Source organism: Schistocerca nitens, chromosome 8 (genome assembly GCF_023898315.1).
Source record: "Schistocerca nitens isolate TAMUIC-IGC-003100 chromosome 8, iqSchNite1.1, whole genome shotgun sequence".
NCBI lineage: Eukaryota > Metazoa > Arthropoda > Insecta > Orthoptera > Acrididae > Schistocerca > Schistocerca nitens.
The window spans coordinates 230,645,402-230,669,125 of NC_064621.1; positions in this window are offsets into that span (position 1 = coordinate 230,645,402).

Here is a 23,724-nt window from a genome sequence, read left to right on the forward strand (position 1 = left end):
TCCAAATTCTGGGGTCAGTAACAGTTCATGAAGAGTGCTTCAAAGGTCTTGTCCTTCTTCAGAAACACGGATAGCGGAACAATCTGTAAAAATGAAAATAAAGAGGAAAATCAGATTCAGTTCCAATTGCATTCGTCTTGGTGAAAAATAAATATATCAATAAAAGTAGAAAATTAAAATAAAAAATAATAAATCACTATAAAGATGTAAATGTTCCTTTTTTCAAAATAGTGTACCTCTGAAAGTTTTTGTCTCATTGCCTTGAAATGTTGCCACGACATTCCATTGGTATACGCCGGAGTTTTTATTTGCCTACGTTTCTCACACACACACACACACACACACACACACACACACACACATATATATATATATATATATATATATATATATATATATATATATATATATAAAATACGTAAGTTTATATAAATTTCGTTATAAGGAAACGTCTCAAAAGGAGACGTAGTAAAACGTTCTCAGGGACCATGGAAGTTGTGTTTATGGCTTATTGGCTTATGATTGTAATAATACTTCTACAGAATATGAATTTGCAATAACAATAAACGAGACTGAAGGTCAGGCAGAAGGGGATGGGAAAGGAGATGGACAGAGGGGTGGGAGGAAATGGACATAGAAAACGGGAAGGAGGTGATGGCCTGATAGAAGGGACAGTTGAAGCTGGAGAGAGAGGGGAGGAGACCAAACTGACAGAAACTGATAAGACGTAATGGACAGAGGGGGGGAGGGGGTGACTGACGGAGCACGAGCGGATAGAGGAGGGGGGAGGAGCAGATTGACAGAGGGTGAGGAGGTAATCGACAGAGACAGGGAGAAGGAGGAGGAGATGTACAGAGAAGAAGATTAGGACATACAACCATTTTCCATACACATTATAAGCGTGTGCTTCCTCTTTTCTTTCTTTTCCAATTAAGAAGTTTGAGCCACAGCAAAGTGTAGCCGGGTACAGCTAGTGAAAAATATAAAAGACGTTGCTGAGGGTTTCTCATGAAAGAATTATACTTAGCATGTCTCTATAATTCGCATAACAATGTGTTAACTACATATTTATACTATTAGTCATTGAACCTGCAGCACCATGATAGCGATATGTAACAGACATCGAATTGACGTGAAGGGAACTATATGATTTGATACAAAAATCGTTAATTTTTCTGCGCAATCGCACAAAATACATAGGACAAAACTCATCTACATTCTGTATTTATAATGAAAGATTATGCAACCTGTTTATCCTTGAGCAATTGCATCTCATTGCAGGTTGTTCGTGAGATCTTGTTATTACTTTTGTTCAAATGGTTCAAATAGCTCTAAACACTATGGGACTTAACATCTGAGGTCATCAGTTCCGTAGACTTAGAACTACTTAAACCTAACTAACTTAAGGACGTCACACACATCCATGCCCGAGGCAGGATTCAACCTGCGACCGTAGCAGTAGCGCGGTTCCGGACTGAAGCTCCTAGAACCGCTCGGCCACAGCATACTTTTGTAAGAAGGAGAAATTACAACAAGCGATTGGCCAGCGACAGAAACCTGACCTCTCGGGACTGTGGTTCATCGATCCTCGATGTTGCTGCTCGCGTTGCTCGGGGTCCTGAGAAAGCTCAACACGGTGGAGAGTCTCAGTGGCCCTAAACGACTAGCACCCGAAAGGACTAACATATTTTTAACTTAGACGTGCAGGATCGTGAAGCCATGTAACGTGCCTTGTAATAAGAACTACGCTTGTCTGCAGCAAGCTAGGTATCCGCATGCACAGAGCGACAACGTCTGGGGCAGAAAGGACCGTCAGTACGGCGCCCCTTGACCCGGTCGCACAGAGAAACTCGCCAAATACTGGAAGTAGGAGTGGCACCACGACACCTTTCCAGGCGGGTCAGGCAGTAGTGTACAGTATTACAATGATCTACATGTGGAAGCTCCTAGGAGAGAAAACGTGGCCTGATTGCGTTCGTGATGGTCATATGGGTCCATCATCTCGAGAGATGCTCTCAGGTTGATAACAAGATGTATTCTACTTCACATACCCGCTGATTTTGACAACCAACGTCACGTTTCTGACGTTTTAATGCCGGTAGCTCTGCCCTAACTTCGTGTTCTCCGTAATATAACGCGAGACATCAAACTGCCTTCCTGTGCTATCCTGACCTACTTCGATGTAGACTGTGTTCTTCTCTTGTCCTTGTCAACACATTCTCCATATCTCTCACACACTGGAAACAGCTGATGACGAGTAGACTGGCACACACCACTACTCGTAAGACGCTGCAATTAGTTCTGGTGGAGAATTAAGCAACGTGGTTTGATTTATCCACATCTGTCATCAATGCTCTGTTCGACCCTTTAACAGGCTGCAAAATGAGTTTTCACATGTTACGTGCACAAAGAGTGTAGCTGCTGCCCATTAGATCAGGTTGTGCCGCCAACTACAGACTTCATATGGAAGGAAATACTGTTTCCACAGCATTAAATATGCCTTCATTGGTGCCTCACAGCGATGAGCACTCATAAGCAAGTCAGTTATAGATAGCTGACTAGTAACCTACAGCTAACTGGTACATAAACTACCCTCCGTAACACAGTGTAAGGTGTCTCTTGGAGTACAGATGTAGATTTAAATGCAGCTCATACATTCCCCCTGGTCATGGGGTCCACACGATGTGACAATGATTCGGTAAGACACCGAAAGCTTTGGAGAGGCATTCTAATTCACTGTCGGTCATCAATGCACACAGTTCACGGACATTGATCAGAACTTGGTCCAAGACATATCCATCGACATCTCCATCAGTACTTCACAAACCATCTGAGGGTGTGTGGAGAAGGGTACTTTTGGTACTACTAACTGATGTTCTATAAGTATATTCGGAGACGATGCTCTTGTGTAGAGGGAGATAACAACGCCAGAAGACTGTAGCCAAATGAAGTAATACCATCCAGTAAAACGTAATCTCTGTTCACAGGCCCTAGCGGACCCAGAGGTACGGACCGGCTGCTGTGTCATCCTCATTCCACAGGCGTCACCGGATGCGGATGTGCAAGGGCATGTGGCCAGCACACCGCTCTCGCGGCAGTATGTCAGTTTCCTAGGGCGGGGCCGCTACTTCTCAATTAAATAGCTGCTCAGCTTGCCTCACAAGGGCTGAATGCACCCCGCTTGCCAACAGCGCTCGGGAGACCGGATGGTCACCCATCCAAGTGCTAGCCTAGCCCGACAGCGACGGGAACCGGTGTTACCACTGCGACAAGGCCGTTGGCAACACTAGTCAGTATATACCTAAAATATGACAAGCAGATAGAGGAAGATGACAGTGTTAAGTTCTTGGGATTACAAAAGTCGTTCAAATGGCTCTGAGCACTATGTGACTTAACATCTGAGTTCTGCAGTCCCCTAGACTTAGAACTACTTAAACCTAACTAACCTAAGGACATCACACACATCCGAGACAGGATTAGAACCTGGGACAATAGCAGCAGCGCGGTTGCGGACCGAAGCGCCTAGAACAGCTCGTCCACAGAGACCGACTCTTGTGATTACAGAATGACAATAAATTTAACTGCGAAGAGTATACCACAGATCTGCGGAAGTACCTAAGTAAATCGCTATTTCCTACGGGAATATAATATGAAAAAAGAAACAGCCTGATACGCTTGCCTTCATTCTATAGTGTCATACGGGTTTATTTTCTGGAGTAACCGATCAAGCCATACTAAAGTCTTTCGAACCAAAAGCATACAACAGTAATTATTTGTGGCATGACCGCAAGAACGTCCTGCACAGGGCTGTTTAAGGAACTTGCAATACTAACTACTGCTTTCAAATATATTTGTTCATTATTACAATTTGTCATTAAAAATATATCTTTTTTTTTTTAATCAACAGCTCAGTTCATGGTATCAATACTAGAAATAAGAATAACCTTCACAAAAATTTTAAGTACCGAACTGTGGTTTAGAAAAGTGTCCACTGTTCAGCAATACACCTTTTCAATAACACGCCAGCAGCCACGAAATGTTTAACTAATAATAAAGTTCTGCTTGACAGGAGTATAAAGGATTTATTGGTGGTCAACTCCCTCTACTCCACTGATTAATCTCTAAGCAGAGTCGATTGATGCGTGCATGTTATTAGTAATACAACATAAAGTGAATATTGCGTAAATCACTGGCAAATAATAAGACTCATTCACACCGTAGTGCGCTGGACACCAAACGGTGCGAGCGGAGGGTACTTCAGTTACCAGTAACTGATGCTCCTCTCCCTGTGCAATCGCGAATGGCACTTGTAAAGGATGATCGTCAGCAATCTCCTGCATTAGCCCCAGTTTTCGATTTTTCACGTTGTGGTCATTTCGCGAGATGTGTGTTGGACTCTTCCGAAAGTTACTCCGTCGAAAATTAAACAGTAAACCTCATCATTACTCACAGTTCCTGTGTTGTAGCGTTTGCCACTGCAGTTTGTTGAGCACCTCTGAAACGCTCTCGCGCCGACCAAGCGATCCCGTGACGAAATGGCCGCTCTTCGTTGGATCTTCCCCATCTCTTCCATCACTTCAACTTGCTAAGAGTTCCATATCGACTAACAATACTCAAGAACCAGTCAACAGGTGCCTTGTAAGCCACTTCTATCGTGAATGAGTCAGATTTCCTTGAGATTCTTTCTATGAGTATCAGTATGATGATTCTGTTCCGTGATGTGTTGATTTTGTTCCGTTAAGAGCTACGTGTTGAGTTCTGTCTGCAAGGAAATCTGTAATCGAGTCACAAATCTGGTACAGTATTCAGTAATGTCACATTCTATGCATTAAACAGCAGTGCGGACAGTTGTCAAATGTTTTCCTGCGGTCAACCAACACGGCTCAACTTAGGCGCCGCTGTCTGCAGCACTATGGATGTCGTGGCGGAACAGAGCGAACCGAGTTTCGCAAGATCTCCGTTTGCCCCTTACAAAGAGAGCAGATTTTCGTTATCCAAAAACGTCATAATTCTTGAGCAGAAATCATGTGCCATAATTCTACAACAGATTAACGCCAACGGTATAGGCCTATAATTATTTACATCTGTCCTACGACCCTTCTTGAAAACAGACGTAAGGTTGTCTTCGTTGCTCCAGCTAACTATGATAAACTGGTGCTAGAAGAGGAGCTAAGTTCTTTCGCTTGATATCTGTAGGTCTTACAGGTATCTCATCTGGTTTCTGATGCCATTCCGCTACTAACAAGGGGATTGTAGTTGCCTTTCTGTTCCGCGATCTGTTATCTCAGCATCTGCCATTTCGAAATTCGTACAATCATTGAAGTTAGAGACCGTACCTCGCTCTGTCCTAGCTGTGGTCGGTAGCACTGTGTTCATGTGACCTGACAGTAAAGAGGGGGGCGGGGAAAACGTCTTGCTCATCTCGCAATGAAGTGGCACGTCGACATTCCGGTCAAGGGGTACTCCAGCAAAAATTGTCTATTTTTATTCTTTCTATCTACAATGCTTACACCTTTTTTCAGTGAAATGTCGCGCATAAAGAGCTAGAATATGTTGGTTACATTTAGAAGGCAAGGAGGCAGGCTGTATCAGTGCTGCTAATTGTGCTGTTTATTTCAAAGTTGAACCTTGTTCTGCTAACAGCTTTGGCCTTACGCTTTGGACAATCTCCGAATGCGCTACTGAATACCTCGAATGTGAAGCCGTTGTGTCTCAGTAATATTTATTTCAAACAAAAATGAAGTACTACTACAGAAAGTCAAGTCTTTCTTCAATAACTCAAAACATAAAGTTGTTATTACTAACGAGTTGTCCGTTGTGTACTCCTGATATTCGAATACCCGTTTTTGGGTGTTAGCAGTTTTTACTGTCTGTGGGACGATGACGTTATATGAGTCATCCTGAGTGATTCAGATATAGACGGCCGTATAATTAATCTGTACTACTGTTCGCTTTACCGTTATCCATGAAGTTCCCCTCCCTCCCCCCTCATATCGGTAGCACCCTCCACTGTGGTCCTTACAATTTCTCACTACTAGTGTTCCCTTCAATGATGTCCCTCCATTGGTTCCAATTTAATATTCTCATCATCGTTACCTGTGAATTTTTTGTGTCCTATTGTTCTCCTCATTGTCCTCCTCATAGTTTCTTCTCTACACAGCTATTTCCATACTTCATATTCCTGTGTAATATTCCTCCACTCCACTGCTGCCTTAATATTTCTCGTATCATTTTATCTTCTCTCTTGCTCTCAGTGGCGTGACATCTGTATATTCCCTCTCCTGTATTATATATATATATATATATATATATATATATATATATATATATATATATAATCTCGTACCAGCATTATGGAACCTCTATTGCTCTCTTCATTTTTGCCTCTATATTTCCTCTTGTGTGTGCTCCATTACTTACTGTATATTCTCCTCCCTAATGATCCTTTCGATGTCATCCCTCAATATAGGAATATCCTCCCCCTTATTACTTCCCTCACCGTCGACAATACATTTATTCTCTTCTGTTGCTCTCTTCATTGTCATCCATGTATTTATTTTATTTGTTTGCTTGTGGCGGGTCAAGGAAAGATTTGGTATATTCAAGCTACCGTCGCTGTGGTGTTGTTACAACTCACTGTCGCAGCAGCTGAATTTACGACGACACGCCTTGAGTATTCATCATTCATTGTACTAATTTTGCTGCTACATGTATGTTAACGTATCTTGTAGGGTGCCAATGCAGAAGTAATATATTAATGGTTCGAGCGGCTAAGATACTATCTCCATCGGTGGCTAACAGTAACGGCAGTTTGAGCGGCAAATATTTTTCAACAGGGAAACCGGGCACGAGAAGAAGCAATGATCTAATTATTAGACGTAAGGAGTTTGCTGTACGGTTGTTTGTGTAAGTGGTTTCAAAATGGTGTAACACGGGTCTAATGGTTAGGTGTTGTAAAGGAGTCCGACTGTATAATCAAGTTCACACTAGTAAGTTGTCAATGATGGTGACGTGCTGACGGTTACAGTAACTTGTAGGACGAATAGCAGCAGCGGAGTGGTGGAACATGTAGCAATAGTAGAGTTTGTATACATAACGGTCAGAGTAATTACTGGCTCGGGAGAGTGGATTACCTTAGCTCTGCGAATTTCCGCCCGTGAAATGCTGTCTAATGTGTCCCATTGTCAACCATTGTATTGTTAGTGCGGGAGATCTGAACATGTGATTGTGTAACGAACGTACTTAAATACGAGGGCCGTTCAGAAAGTAACCTCCGGTTGATTTAAAAAAATACACCAAGTTAAATAAAAATATTTTAATATATACATCTTACAACTACATCTTTGCACTATTTTTCTACATAGTCTCCATAGCGATTGAGGCACTTATCGTATCTCTTCACAAGCTTTGAAATTCCTTCTGCATAAAAATCACCCGCGTGTGCCTGGAGCCAGCCTGTGACCGCATCTTTGAGCTCTTCGTCGTCATCAAACCGCTGTGACCCGAGCCATTTCTTCAAATGCATGAAGAGGTGATAATCGCTTGGCGCCAGGTCTGGGCTGTAAGGTGGATGGTTGATAACGTCCCACTTGAAGGACTCAAGAAGGGCCGTTGTTCTGCGAGCAGAGTGAGGACGGGCGTTATCGTGCAAAAAAAAAACGATACCGGAAGTCAGCATACCACGGCGTTTGTTCTGTATAGCCCGTCGTAACTTTTTTATTGTTTCACAGTACACGTCCTGATTAATGGTCGTACCACGTTCCATGAATTCAACCAACAACACCCCTTTGGCATCCCAAAACACCGTTGCCATCAGTTTTCTGGCAGAAAAATCTTGCGAGGCTTTTCTTGGTTTGGTAGGCGAATTTGAATGTGCCCACATCTTTGATTGTTCTTTTGTCTCAGGGTTCACGTACTTAATCCAGGTTTCGTCACCGGTCACGATTCTGTTTAACACTGGTTCTCCTTCGTCCTCATAACGTGACAGAAAGTCTAATGCAGAGGCCATTCTTTGAGTTTTGTGGTGGTCGGTAAGAATTTTGGGCACCCATCGTGAACAGAACTTACGGTAACCCAATCTTGCTGTCACTATCTCGTACAAGAGAGTCTTAGAAATCTGTGGAAAACCAGTAGACAACTCCGACATTGAGAAACGTCGATTTTCACGAACTTTTGCATCAACTGTCTGAACGAGTTCGTCAGTCACCAATGATGGTCTACCACTCCTCTCTTCATCATGAACGTTTTCTCGTCCACTTTTAAATAAACGTACCCATTCACGGACAACTCCTTCACTCATAACTCTTGGTCCGTAACGGCACAAAGCTCACGATGAATAGCTGCTGCAGAATATCCTTTGTCTGTAAAAAACCTTATGACAGCACGCACTTCACATTTGGCGGGGTTTTCTATTGCAGCACACATTTCAAACTGCCACAAAAACTAAACTAGCGCAGGTACGACGTTCACTCGACCACGGCTTGATGCCGACCGACCTGTTGAGTGCGTGAACGCACAGATGGCGTCGCTACTCCCCCCACAACCCGCACTGTGACCAATCGGAGGTTACTTTCTGAACCGCCCTCGTAATTCGTTGCATGATAGAAATATTTCGTCGTGACCACTCTACTTAGGCCAAGATGCTTGATTGGATTTACGGCGAAGTACCGATCTGGGTTGTTCTGTATTTTCTAGCTTGCGTTCCCGTTTAGCAGACTGCGAGGCAACTCAGTGTTGTTACGTTCTTGGTACATTTGGTTAGCGCACTTTCAGATAATCAAGTGGTCATCGTGCTGATTTCGAGGATCTGCGGACACTGTACGAAGGTAAGGTGGTGCGTTGTTGGTGTCCAGTATGGATTAGTGATTTTGCAGTGGGCGGCACAGATTGAACTTTTGAAACAGTTATGATTGAACAGGCACTGAGAATTTCGGAGTGAAACTGCACATATATATATATATATATATATATATATATATATATATATATATATATATATATTTTGGTCGTATAGTGTTGATTGCCCGTAAACTGCCAAAATCTTTTCCCTAACGGTAAATAGTTGCCCATTGGAACGACTAACACTAACACGTCACAGTATAAACACTACTAAGAGCGTTCATGTGTCCAGCGACCATTAAATTAGGGAAAGACTATGGGTTGCGATTTGTCAGCCTATGTAGAGGCTGAAATTTAGCTGTAATTGTGGAACTTCGGGGCCCAAAAAAGGTGGTGGCACGCAGGTTTCTTCATTTGTCGTTTTTGTGAATTTGAAATGACTGTACTGGGGACAGAAACTGCTGGAACTCCTGGACTGTAGTTGGCATCTGATGTACCCGAAAAAGTTAGAATAAAGTTTCGGTACGTCAAATGAAAAAACTTTCCTCGAAACAATTTAAGGTCTTAAAGGAAAGTCGTAATTAAAGCAAACTAAACTTCAAAGAGGACAATTTCGGAAAACAAAAGATAAAGTCAAAGATATTCTTAGTAGGAAGGCAGATAATTGAACAAAAGAAACAAAAATCAGAGCTACAATATTTAGAAATACATCCCACTTAACGATATTATTTGAGTGCAAAACTTATTCACAAATGTAAATAAGAAGAATGTATTATCGTTATAGATGAGTGTTAGGTTAAAAAATACTTAAGCGTTAATGTTTTGAAAAAGAAAGTAAGGGAGATATAAACCCACTAAATTACATTGAAACAAACTTAAGACGCTGTCGATTAAAACTGTATTGCTAATTCAATGTTAAATTACTTTTATGATTTAAATGGTCTACACTAGTTAAACAATTTAACGGGAATCTTTACCGTTGTATACCGATAAATACTTTAAGTGTAACAAATGCCTTAAGCGGTTGGTTTACGCAGATCTAATTAACCATGATTGGCGGCGGTTGTCAGATTTTTTGATTATTTAGGGAGACTAATCATTACGCAATTTCAATTGTACAGTAAGCAACGACGTACAGTAACTGTGATTGAACTGTCCATTAAATTGCGCTCTTTCCTTACGGACTGACTCTAGAAATAAATATTAATAATAACAGTTAACAGATTTTTATTCTAAATTAAATAAGGGTACAATTTGTGAAACCAGAATTAAATATTATTTACAAAGAATACTGAGGAGTACATCGCTAGTTCTTTATCTCAGACTGCTTATTACTACGTGCTGCTTTATAGAACACGAAACTGAAAGTATACTAGTGGTTAGCTTTCAGCAATGCCCTTAATATAAGTGGTTTACATAGAGACATATACACCATACAGTTGCAATCACGTGAAATTGTAGCGATGGTTACGTAATCGTTATTTAAAAGACCAACTCTGTACTATAAACTATGCAACGAGGCCAGGTAGTAATGATGAATACAAAGCTCAGATGCGATGATGGGTACAGTTGCTTGTACGCATTAAAACTTAGAAAATTTTAAACTTGTACTGGAACAGACTGGTATCATTTATTGGGCGTGCACGATTTAAGCATTGTCTTTCGTTTGGGTTTATGAAGTATTGCCTGTCTACCAATATAAGAACTTACCGATGACTGCTGTATGAATATATTTTAGCCACCAGTATTACCAGCGTCAATCGCTGCCAAGACCCACTTTCCGTAAAACAGTGCATGCTGTAGCGACGACTTTGGATGTATTGTTCTGACACAGTGCACGTCCATTGGACTCCCTGCATTTCTTCACTTGCATTACGACAGCTTCTTTCCTCCACGGAAATTTCCCCTGTAGTGTCATAAAAGCATTTCTTTCCAAGTATTTGCTCTCTTAATATCCAAATTAACCATAGTATAAGTATTTCCGAACTGTCCAGTTCCTTAGGGGTTCCAGGAGAGTTTACGAAGTCCGCCTGATGAACTATCATTGTAAACCCAGTTCACTTACCGTCTGACGTCTTTCTGTAACATCATGTTTTAAGTACCTGTAGTCGTTTCATGATTTAACTGATTACGTCGCACTGACACAGATGTCCAACATAATTTTACAACCGTATTGTATTAAAATTATTTATTTCTTCATCAGAATGAGACAGTATTAACTGATTTTCGCGCTAGTGGCAGTGTTATCCTTATTATCTTCTCTCTTGGGCAGAATAAAGTGATTGTGCTTCATATATTCCTTCCTTTTGCTTCCACTTTTTTGCTTTTAAGCGAGCAGCCCAATGGACCGCACTCTACTTTACGTTTTCTTCTCCATCGTCTGCTATCCATCGCTGCCATCTGCAATCCGTCCACATATATCCTATCGCTGACTGTTACAGATCTTCATGGAGGCCATCTCTCCAAATCTTTCATGGGAAGTATCTCCTACCAGGAGCTTCCGTGGCCACCTGTCGTCTTCCATCCGCTCTGCATGTCCAGCCCACTGTAGTCACTTGCTTCTGATGTTCCCTGCTGTATTGGCATCTTGGTGCAGTTCATGCAGCTCATGGTTATGTCTGATCTTCCATTCCCACGCGTTTAATTCCAAAATTTCCCGAAAGACTACCTTTCAAATACGAGAACTGTATGTAAGTCCGCCTTAGAGTACTCTACGTCTTACAGCCGTGAAGTACCACGGGTTGGATCAGGTTGTCAAACAGCGGAATCTCTAACAGTATCGAGAGACATCTGGACCCAGGCAGTTGTTTTTGGCTGTATAAGAAACAGTTCGCCTTCGCCTGACGATCTCTACATGAGAAGCGCTCCCAAGTATTTAAATTCACGGACTACCTTGTAGGGACCGAGCAAGGTGGTTAGCACACTGGACTCGCGTTCGGGAGGACGACTGTTCAAACTCGCGTCCGTCCATCCTGATTTACGTTTTCCGTGATTTCCCCAAATCAATTCAGGCAAATTCCGGGATGGTTCCTTTGACAGGGCACGGCCGACTTCCTTCCCCGTCCTTCCCTAATCCGATGGGACCGATGACCTCGCTTGGTTGGTCTCTTCGCCCAAATCAACCAACCAACCAACCAACCAACCAACCAACCTCTTATGGCCGGTCTCCAACTCTCATTTGCCTACGAGTCATAATGACGTAATCTGTTTTGGCTTCTTTTACGAGTAGTCCAAATTTGCGGCGGTTTTCTCCTGTGGCCTGGTCTTTTGTTTCAGTTCCTCCTCAGAGTTGATGAGTAAGCAGATATATTCGGTGTAAGCTAGGGGTGTCAAATTCTTCCCTTTGACTTGCATCCCTTCGAAGTTCTCTTGAAAGGCCTCATCTCAATGGCAAAACTGAGCAGGGCACGAGGTAAGTCATCTCCTTGCCTCAGACCCGTCACAATTTGGGAGTCACCTGTTAACAAGTTTTTGATCCTCAGGCCTTACAGCGTGTTTCACAACTGAACAAACTAAGGATGGGAAAAACTGGCCGGTATTTTACTTCTGAATAACTGGTATATTTCTGTATTTGTTCGCTCTAGATATAATAGGTCTTTTTTATTCTTTAGCAATAACTAGGAATAAGTAATTGATTTATCGTAGCAGTAGTGTTAAAATTCCTAGTTAATTCAAAAACCCTTTTGATGAACGAGTAATGGTTATCCGTAAAACTTCCGCTAGTATGAAATACTGAATCATTATGGGAAATGGGAAAAGCGATCAGTGCTATATTAATGATAACTCCGACAGATATAAACGAGCAACTTTGACATGTGGCATGAGAATCGACACAGCATTCTTGAGATAATGTATGTGGTCCTTTACTACCCAGAAGCAGTGATTCTTTTGTGTTTTTGGAAGCAGAGCAGAAAGCTGGCTATTTCTGGGCCTCTGAAATATTGGTGACGTCTTTAAATGAAGTTGTTTCTGATCAAAGGAGTCGACTTACAGATTAACACATTACAGAACGAAGATTTGTCAGGAGACTAGACAAATAGTGGCAAATGGGTTAACTCATAGGAAAAACTATAACTGTTGTGAAGCAATCATTCCTTATAAATGTTTCTTTTTGCGTATCTCTAAACTGACCATTTGAATTTTTTGAAACAGCATTGTTAGTTTTCTCAACAAGAAATCTGTTGTATTAAAATTTCCATTAATAAGCAAATAAACTGGGCTACAAAATGGTTCCTTCATTCGAAATAATTAAAGACAAAGAACGCTACAAATTTTAGATAGAAGTTTATTATTTGTTTGTCATTGCTATAAAATAACAAAAGAGAAAGGGGATTAAGGTTCCAGTATTAAGGTAAAAACCTATGAATTATCTATTTGTAGTCCTTGAAAATGGAAAATGTAATACGAGAAACAGATTCTCCAACATCATTTGTTACAATCCAGCACTGACTATCTGTAATGCCGAAATAGTTGTATGAGCCTTTATTACAACGTGATACATGAGCAGAGTTGGAAAAAATTAGAATCGATGAGAGAATAGCGCTGATTTTTAATTTTTAAATTTTTTTGTAGTATTCGAACCCTCATTAGTTTTTGAGGAAAGCAGCGAACAGAATACAGAACAAATTATCTTTTATTAATGTATTTTATATGATATTTCGATTCTTCATATAATCCGAAAGTCTGAGGGCATCTTAGAATTTTTCAGTCGTTGTACGCTGTCTACGTTTATTGCTGGAAGTAATAACAATAAAAAAACTGAAAATCAGTTATTTCATAAACCGGTTGTTTTGAGCGGCATTAATAGCCAGGTTAAACTGGAGATGAAAAAGGAACTGTGTAATCAAAATTCGGTTGCTTCAGCGTTAGCCGTCATTGCTAGAACACCCTCTTCCTGTGTATGCAGTTGCAGGGTATCTTTAAATCAACAACCATATTGTCAGGTTTTTACCGTTTTCTCTCAGTTTTTGATGCATGATGTTACTATCTAATTTCGTATGTCCTGTTCCCCTCTTTTCTATTTAGTACTGAAATGTTTTCGTTTCTGCTACTTTTCTTTCTACTGACGTAGTTACGTCAGGAGATGACAGAAGCTCCCAGAATTTCCCTAAATGACTTAAGTCGAAGCTGGATGAATTCTCCGAATAGTTTAACGAATACTGTGTCAGCAAGTTTGAAACACAATTCCATCATTTATAGTTATGTAGCGCTTCATTCATTCTCATCTATGGTCACATCCCGGTAACTTTTTGAGTGTACATTACACACAAGGGAGCTAGAATTAGTCTTCTTAACGAAATAATGTACTTTTCCTTTATATATGGTAGGAACTTACATACAACATTCACTACTGATTTCTCTGAAGCCTTAATGGGAAAACAGCGCGTAATCTACGAGCTGTTTGAGAATAGCAGTGAGAATGCAACTGGCATTAATTTAACAGTTATCTGCTACTCTGCATTTGTGGACTAATATTGCCCTTTCGAGCGCTTCATAGCGCCGCTGTGTACTGCAAAATTAATGGCTCCGAAAACGATGTTTGCTTAACTAATGGCCAAGGAGATAACTCATCCACCAACAGTTAGCCAATATTTAACAACTGAGGTGGAAATGAGCCTGCAAACCAAAATATCACACCATTTACGATTTTCACACAGGTGTTAGCTACAAGCGTAAGAAACATTAACATTTTTTATTACATATTCTAAATATTTAGTGGAAATATCTACTTTTTTACTGTTTTTCAGTCGGGCGCCTCCACTGGTAGCGGTGGAAAAAATGAATATGTGATAGTGAAAGAGGAGTAATCAGTGACATAAGATAGAAGTATATATGTAATAGGAATGCCGGTGTGAAATACGAGGAAATTCCAATTTCAGACAACTTTTGAGGGACACAAATCTCAAGGAATCGAATAATTATAAGACTTTACCAACATAGTTTACGGAGTGTCTCTCTTCCTTTTTGCGAATGAAATATTTTCTTTTTCTGTATACTTTAAACTGGAATCTACTGGAAATACGAAAACCACGCAGTTATTCACAGTAAGGGAGAAATATACATACACACACACAATTTGATCATCAATTTCATAAACAGTTGTAGAGAGATGTTATATAGTGCACTGTAAGTACGTCGCCCATTTCATCCTGAACTCAAGCGGTAGTACAAGCTCAATGAAACCAATATTGACCATGGTGGCATCCCACACTTCACACCAGAAAAATGCAACAAATGGCTTGCACTGTAAGAGTTTTCTGAGAACTTCGGAATTCAAAAACCAAATGTAATGGGCAATAAATTCAGAGTACTGTTATGTTTTGTCGCCTTTGTCATGTGCCAGTCGTAAAGGAAGGAACAGAAATTATTTATTATGTGCAAAACAAAAATTAGACCTCAATATCTGGAGAAGAATTGAATCCAAAGATACTTGCTTTATTATTTAAATACAAGCAGTACAGTTATAATAGGAAGAATAGTAATGACAGTTACATGGAAAAAATTGCAGGCACTAAAGAAGACAAATTTACAACAGTGAACAAGAAGTAAGGTATTTGTAGTGTAAATGTGGATAGAATACAAGTTAATGGAAATGTGAGGTCCGTCGATACAGTAGTATTAACGGCGCATATTTTTTTTTAAATTAACATTCTGTCGAAATAGCAACGTCAAACTTCTGGCATGTTGTCAGGTATAATCGGAGAGCTATTTACGTTTACTGCTTTGGAATGAAGTTCGCTCTTTGTTATCGGGTAGCCATTATCTTGCTTTTGTTTGAGATAACTTTATACATTTATGTGTATCTTTATGCATTGCTATAAATAACTAATTAGCCCCACAAGAAGCAAGCAATATTTTCCAGAGGACGGGGCGTGAGTCGTGCTTGGGTAGCTCAGTTGGTAGAGCACGTGCCCGCGAAAGGCACAGGTCCCGAGTTCGAGTCTCGGTCCGACACAGTTTTAATCTACCAGGAAGTTTAACCCAAAAGTTGCTGTGTTTTTGCATCCTTACATAGCAGCACGCTATAATTTTGTTATATTTTGTTATGTACGTCTGAGTGAATGGGAAATTAATAAAATTTAACTGATACCAACCAGAAGATCGGTTTAAACAACACACTATTAGACATGCTCCTATTCCTATTTCGTGTCGTTTGCCCTTGTCTCTGTGCGATCTTTGGACCAATTTAATCATCTAGTTATGAGGGAACCCAAAATGAACGTAGCCTCCAAAATCGACGTCCAATTCGTCATCAACAGGCCGTGCAAGAGTGAAATCAATGTTAAGTGACAGATAAAACACCTAGAACTAACCGGGGATATGTTTGTCTTTACATTGTTCATAACATCTCGCAACGCATGTTTACTCCAACTAACGTTTCACGGTGGAGGATCCAGGGCACGATAAACTTGATTAAGCTGTTCCCACAGATTCTCGACTGGGTTTAAATCTGGAGAGTCTGGTGGTCAAGGGAGTACAGTAAAGTCATCCTGGTGCACTTCAAACCACGAACGTACATCGCGAGCTGTGTAACATGTTGCATTGTTCTGCTGGTAGATGCCATCATTCGAGGACACACAAACAGTATGTATGGGTGAACATAAGTTAGTGGGCCAGGGAAGTAAAGTAAACTCATTCTGGTGCTCTTCGAACCACGCACGTACATCGTGAGCTGTGTGACATGATGCATTGTTCTGCTGGTAGATGCCATCGTTCGAGGAAAAACAAACAGTATGTATGTGTGAACTTGACTTTTAGGAGAGATAGATACTTGTTTTGATCCATCGCGACGAGATCACCCAGGATATGTTCTCCGGCCTGGACCCATTCGACTGTTGTTGCTGTGTGTTTGCTTTCAGACGTTTCACGACTTACACGCCAAGGCCGCCTCTCCCATGTTGCAAAAAACGTGGTTAATCTGGATAGTCCCTCCGGCACAACTGACTTTCAGTTGCGGTATTGACACACATATTCTACCTTCGTCGAATAAACAGCAGTCAGCATGGCTGCATCAGTTTGCGCGTTGAGAAGACACTGTTGTTAGACCTTTGGTTCTTCTGGGCTTCCTGTTGTTCAACATTTACTTGTGTATTCGTCCGTACACACCTCCGCAGCCGTCGTTCACCGCTGTCATGCATGGCCCGTTGCCTCTGCGCCGGCCACGGATAGCGCCATTTCGGCATGTACACATAATTTAACCATGGTAGCAAGCAAACGTATTGGAAAATGCTTTCACCCTTGGCCCGAAAGCCAATGATCATGCCCTTTTGGACGTCACATAAATAGCTCTAAGTATTACGACAGCGACTGAACTGTTTTTGCGCATCTACCCCCTCCCACCCTAAATTCCCCGACGCTCATTGTATACCCTCCACTAGTACTGCCACCTGCCTTCTGTGAATAGTTATTACATATTGACATCGAACACAGGCGGTAGTCACAATAATGTTATCGGACAGTGTATGATTTACCTGTGCCGTTACATCTGCACAACCAGGAAACCGACTTTGGCGTTTTCGTAGATTTATATGTGGCAGAAGTCTGGCAATTTTAAAAATATCTTCCGCAACTGAATTAGCAGTGTATCCCTAACTGCAGGCCTGTGGGAGCCATTTCCCATTAGACGTAACAACCGCTAGATATTTACGACAAACTTTGCATTGTGAGAAAATATGGTAACAACTACGAGGCACGTCCATCAATAAGTAAGTCAACACACTTTTTTTCTGAAAGAAGGTTGGTTTTATTCAGGATTCCAATACAGCGTTTCATTTCCCATTCTTTTGAGTACCAAACCCTAGTTTTCAACATATTGCGATGGCCTTACGCTGCCTTACGGGGAGGGACTGCGTGCCTGCATGGTATCAATCTGCGGGGTGACTTCGGATACAACTCCTTGCTGCATCAATAACTTCTCCATCATCCTCTTACTGCTCTCCGCGGAGTGCATCCTTCATTGAGCGAAACTGATGGAGGTCTGAAGGTGGGAAACCCGGGTTGTAGCGTGGTTTAGGAAGAACAGTCCAAACAAATTTTGGGAGCTCCTCTCGACTGCAAAGATTTCTATGAGGCTTTGCGTTGTAACGGTGAAGTAGAGGTTCATTTGTATTCTTCCGGTGCCGAACACGCTGAATGAGTTTCTTCAATTTCCTGAGGGTACCACAATGCACACGTTGCATCAAACAGAATAGCCCTTTCACATTCTCAGAAGATCTGCGATATGACGTTACCGTCTGAGAGTCCGACTTTTAAATTCGGAGGAGATATAGTGTGGTGTCACTCCATGGATTGACGTTTTATTTCCGGTTCGACGTGACGCACTCATGTTTCATCGGCCGTCACGATGTTCGAGAAAAAATTACCTCCATCCACCTCGTAACGTGAGACACTTCAGTACATGTGGCCTTCGTTGTTCTTACTGTCCTCTCTTAGGTTGCGACGAACCCAGCAGCAACAACCTTTGAGTAGCCGAATTGGTGGACGAGTGTCTCATCACTACCAACCGAAACGTCCAATTGAGCAGCGAAATGTTTAATTGTGATCCGTCGATCACCTCGAATGAAAGCGGCCCCACGTTCCAACATTTGAGAAATCACAACTGGCAATCGGGAGATTGGACAGGTTGGCGCGACCTTATTGTGATGATGGCACACGCCTCGGGCAACGACTCATCTTGCTTTCGTTCACTGCCAGACCTCCGAAAACATTCTGCAAGCGCCTATGAATATCTGCGATATTCCGAGAAAAATAAAGTGATGCTTTCCCGCTAAAAGAAACTCCATGACAGCCCTCTGCTTGGAACGCATCTCTGTCACAGATGACATTTTGAGGCTACGTATAGCGGCGTCACCTGTCGGAATTTGATGAAACTGTACGGCCTGAACTGTGAATATTCCACGAAGTTACACCACAAATAATGTATTTTTTCAATCCAAACTTGCCGAGAAAAATAAAGTGATGCGTTACGTATTTAACATCCCTCGTAATTTGACTTTTGCTTAGTTTCGTCCAACAAAGTAAGATCTGACTAATATGGAAAATGAGATCTGTCGGTTCAGACACGACACCCACAATTTTGGCTCGATAAATTTGATTTCGGGCCACCATTGAGCGGGAAGTGGTTTCGCCGTGTTTAATATCTTTGATAAATATGTAATTTCCTCGATCTCTCTAAATTAATAAGGATATTTCCGAGGAAGTTTAATCAGTTTCCGCTATTATAGTTATTAAGCTTTCGTACTTGTCTTCAGAATTACACTGGCCTGAAGCCACGAACGACGGGAACACAGAGTATGATCTTCATAATCGGCTCAAGACACACGTTGGCAATAATTAAAATACTCTCCTATCAGAGTTGTGCAGTGAACGTAATAGTAACTACGAGGGCGTGCTGAAAAGTAATGCCTGCAAAGTTTTTATGTGAAAATTCTTACAGCTTTTTAAATAAAACAAATTTTATCAACATCCTTCGCATCTACACATTTTTATCAACTCAGTAATCCTTGTAAACTCACACATTTCTGCCATGGAGAGACCAGTTTGTTGATATAGTCACTGTAGAATATAACGTCATCTCAGATTCCACCGCTCCATCATTGTCGAAGTAAATCCTCGAATGCGATCGTTAGGTTTTGGAAATAGATGGAAATCGAAGGTGGTGAAGTCGGGACTGTGCGCAGGATGGTCGATGACAGCGACCCCAAGTTCTCTATCAAAATCTTTCATTTGCTAACTATGCCTATCAGTAGTTAGTGTCTTCAGTAGTTAGTATCTTTTATTTAGCTGGCAGCATTGGCGCTCGCTGTATTGCAGTAGTTCGAGTAACGAAGACTTGTGAGGTAAGTGATTCATGAAAGGTATAGGTTATTGTTAGTCAGGGCCATTCTTTTGTAGCGATTATTGAAAGTCAGATTGCCTTGCGCAAAAATTTCGTGCGTCAGTTTAGTGTTGATCAGAATAAGTAAAGAGAGAAATGTCTGAGGACGTTCAGTTTTGCTCAGTTGTTTGAAAATCAAATAACGTAAAAGGTTTATCAGCACAGTAATTCACTAATTTTTCTATGGGGACGTTTCATAATACACTCCTGGAAATTGAAATAAGAACACCGTGAATTCATTGTCCCAGGAAGGGGAAACTTTATTGACACATTCCTGGGGTCAGATACATCACATGATCACACTGACAGAACCACAGGCACATAGACACAGGCAACAGAGCATGCACAATGTCGGCACTAGTACAGTGTATATCCACCTTTCGCAGCAATGCAGGCTGCTATTCTCCCCTGGAGACGATCGTAGAGATGCTGGATGTAGTTCTGTGGAACGGCTTGCCATGCCATTTCCACCTGGCGCCTCAGTTGGACCAGCGTTCGCGCTGGACGTGCAGACCGCGTGAGACGACGCTTCATCCAGTCCCAAACATGCTCAATGGGGGACAGATCCGGAGATCTTGCTGGCCCGGGTAGTTGACTTACACCTTCTAGAGCACGTTTGGTGGCACGGGATACATGCGGACGTGCATTGTCCTGTTGGAACAGCAAGTTCCCTTGCCGGTCTAGGAATGGTAGAACGATGGGTTCGATGACGGTTTGGATGTAGCGTGCACTATTCAGTGTCCCCTCGACGATCACCAGTGGTGTACGGCCAGTGTAGGAGATCGCTCCCCACACCATGATGCCGGGTGTTGGCCCTGTGTGCCTCGGTCGTATGCAGTCCTGATTGTGGCGCTCACCTGCACGGCGCCAAACACGCATACGACCATCATTGGCACCAAGGCAGAAGCGACTCTCATCGCTGAAGTCGCGACACCACTGGAGGCGGGCTGCACGATGTTGGGGCGTGAGCGGAAGACGGCCTAACGGTGTGCGGGACCGTAGCCCAGCTTCATGGAGACGGTTGCGAATGGTCCTCGCCGATACCCCAGGAGCAACAGTGTCCCTAATTTGCTGGGAAGTGGCGGTGCGGTCCCCTACGGCACTGCGTAGGATCCTACGGTCTTGGCGTGCATCCGTGCGTCGCTGCGGTCCGGTCCCAGGTCGACGGGCACGTGCACCTTCCGCCGACCACTGGCGACAACATCGATGTACTGTGGAGACCTCACGCCCCACGTGTTGAGCAATTCGGCGGTACGTCCACCCGGCCTCCCGCATGCCCACTATACGCCCTCGCTCAAAGTCCGTCAACTGCACATACGGTTCACGTCCACGCTGTCGCGGCATGCTACCAGTGTTTTTTGACTGCGATGGAGCTCCGTATGCCACGGCAAACTGGCTGACACTGACGGCGGCGGTGCACAAATGCTGCGCAGCTAGCGCCATTCGACGGCCAACAGCGCGGTTCCTGGTGTGTCCGCTGTGCCGTGCGTGTGATCATTGCTTGTACAGCCCTCTCGCAGTGTCTGGAGCAAGTATGGTGGGTCTGACACACCGGTGTCAATGTGTTCTTTTTTCCATTTCCAGGAGTGTATTTTGACTTTGAATTGTTGCATTCCATTCTATAACTTTCGACGTAAATGTAAAGTGATGCTTTAGATTGATATCCGCCTATATCGTAATTAAACTGTTGGATAATTATGTTGTTGCAGTGTCCAGAAATTGATAGCGAACAAACTTGATTTCGCGTCATATACGCCGTTATGTGAGTCCGTAAGCGATGAAGCAGCAGACTGTCCATCGGCAATTTACAAAACTAGGAGGATGGATAATTTTGAAAGGTAAAAGCATAAAGTGTAAGCAGATTCTGTTGACTGGACGTCTAGTGGTATGTTCGCACTTTTATGAAAAGATAAGCGGTCAACAACTGCCCTATGCCTAAGCCATGCAGCAGGTTACTTGATGCAGACAAACTTGGAATAAAATCTACGACACACAGATTTCTTCATTTTTGGTAAGTTATTGTTACCGGCAAAATTAACCTTTAACACGTCTATGTTTTTCCATTTTCAAAACCTCTTATTTCGGTATTTGTCTCTCGTGTTTATTAGAACTGTGTTTTCTTCATCAGTAATTAATATTATCTATATAGCCCGAAATATACAAATTTGTATGCCTTCAAGCAGTGTAGACGTATATTTTCTGTTGTATGTGTGCTTTCCTCACTGAGATAAATACTTATGGACAATCAAAGGAACAGACAGTTGGAGGAAGGCGGGAGAGTCAGCAGAAAGAAACTATTGCTTTGCGATTATACTAGCATCAGATGTATGGAATGACAAACTGAGCGACTCAGTACTAACTGTTAGTTAATAAGGTATAGGAATGTGGTATAAAATTTTTTGATTCCAGCAGATGAAAATTGTTGAGATTCTGCAAGCATTTTATGAGCACAGAGGAGCAAATGTATGAGCTGCAAATGATGGAAGAATGTGGCTTTTTACGGAACTATGATGTGAAATGACTAATTGCTAAACAGTTCTTTTGCGAAGGTATTACACAACTATTTGCTCTATGTGTTTTTCTGTTTAGTAAAGGATCGCTCCACAATATTTATATAGAGGGTGCAACGACCAAATGTTGTAAATCGGCGTCACAGAATAAATTGAAACTATTAATCCTACCTAAATATCCCATAATGTTGCTGCGAAATTATTTTTAATTTTCAAAAGCTATTTAATTCAAGCCAGTCTGCCGCGCAAGAGCGCCAATAATAATTTTAATACACACTGAGATAAGAAAAAGAATGGCACCACGCCAAATCACAATTAGTGAAGGCAGAGACTGCAGCATCATCCGCCTCCTGGTACAAAATGAGAGACTTTTCTTTGCGCGTATCAATGGGCACCGAGAAACACTGACAGCAAAAATGAACAAAATAAACTGTCACATGAACATTAAAAGAACCAACATACGGTTTAATGACATCCTCTTATGTAGGAATAAAATCAGAAGCATACTTGCAGGCAAAATTAAATAGAGTGTTGTTAAGATTTTTCTGAAGAACGGGTGTTTAATTAGAAACAATTAGAATCAATAACTGGCACGATACCTCATAGCTAACTACACGTTGAAAAATATAATGTTGTGGAGGAGGTAACTAACTATTTAATTAATGGCATGCTATATTAAAGTTTCAGTTACCCAATATTATAATTGGTTTTTTATTTCACAGGTGTCGGTGTCTTGTATTTGAATGTTTAATGTTTACATATGCGTTGTGAATGCATTTTTGTTGTAGAAGTTAAAATAAATAGCGGGAAGATATTAAAATCTATATATAAAGGGCAGTACCCCGACTTACTGACTACCGACCCATCATCGTCCAGCCGAAACCGCTACAGACAGAAACTTGAAATTTGTAGAGTTTGTTCTCATATACTGCAAGCGTCGTTTAAGAAAGGATTTTTTGAGATTACATCCCTAAGGAACTAAAATAGTGGATGATATGGTTTTTGCAAACAAGTAGCTATTACGGCAATTTTGAAAACAGAACCACCTAAATTATTATTTTGTTTTTCGTTTAGAAATACAAACAAACACATATTAAAGATGTTTTTGCAAGTTATATCCATAATGGAGTGAAATAGGGGGTAAAATATATGAAAATATTTCATTGTGAAAGCATGTTTGAAGCATGTTTTCTAAGAAAATTGGTATGTGACTTCTCGGTTTGAAAGAAAAAAATTGTTGTTGGGAGTGTTTTTGGAAATTCAGAACCGTAAGGGAGTGAAACAGGGGATGAAAAGTTTTATGAAATTATTTCATTTTGAAAACAATTTCAAAGCTAAATCTACGAAAATTTACATTTGGCTACTCTGTTACAAATAAAAAGAAAATGTGTTTCACTGTCTGTGAAAATTCAGTCCCTTAGAAGGTGAAAAAGAGGGTGAAAAGTCTTACAAAAATATTTCGATATAGGCATTAAAAACATTTTAAAGGTAAATTTGCGG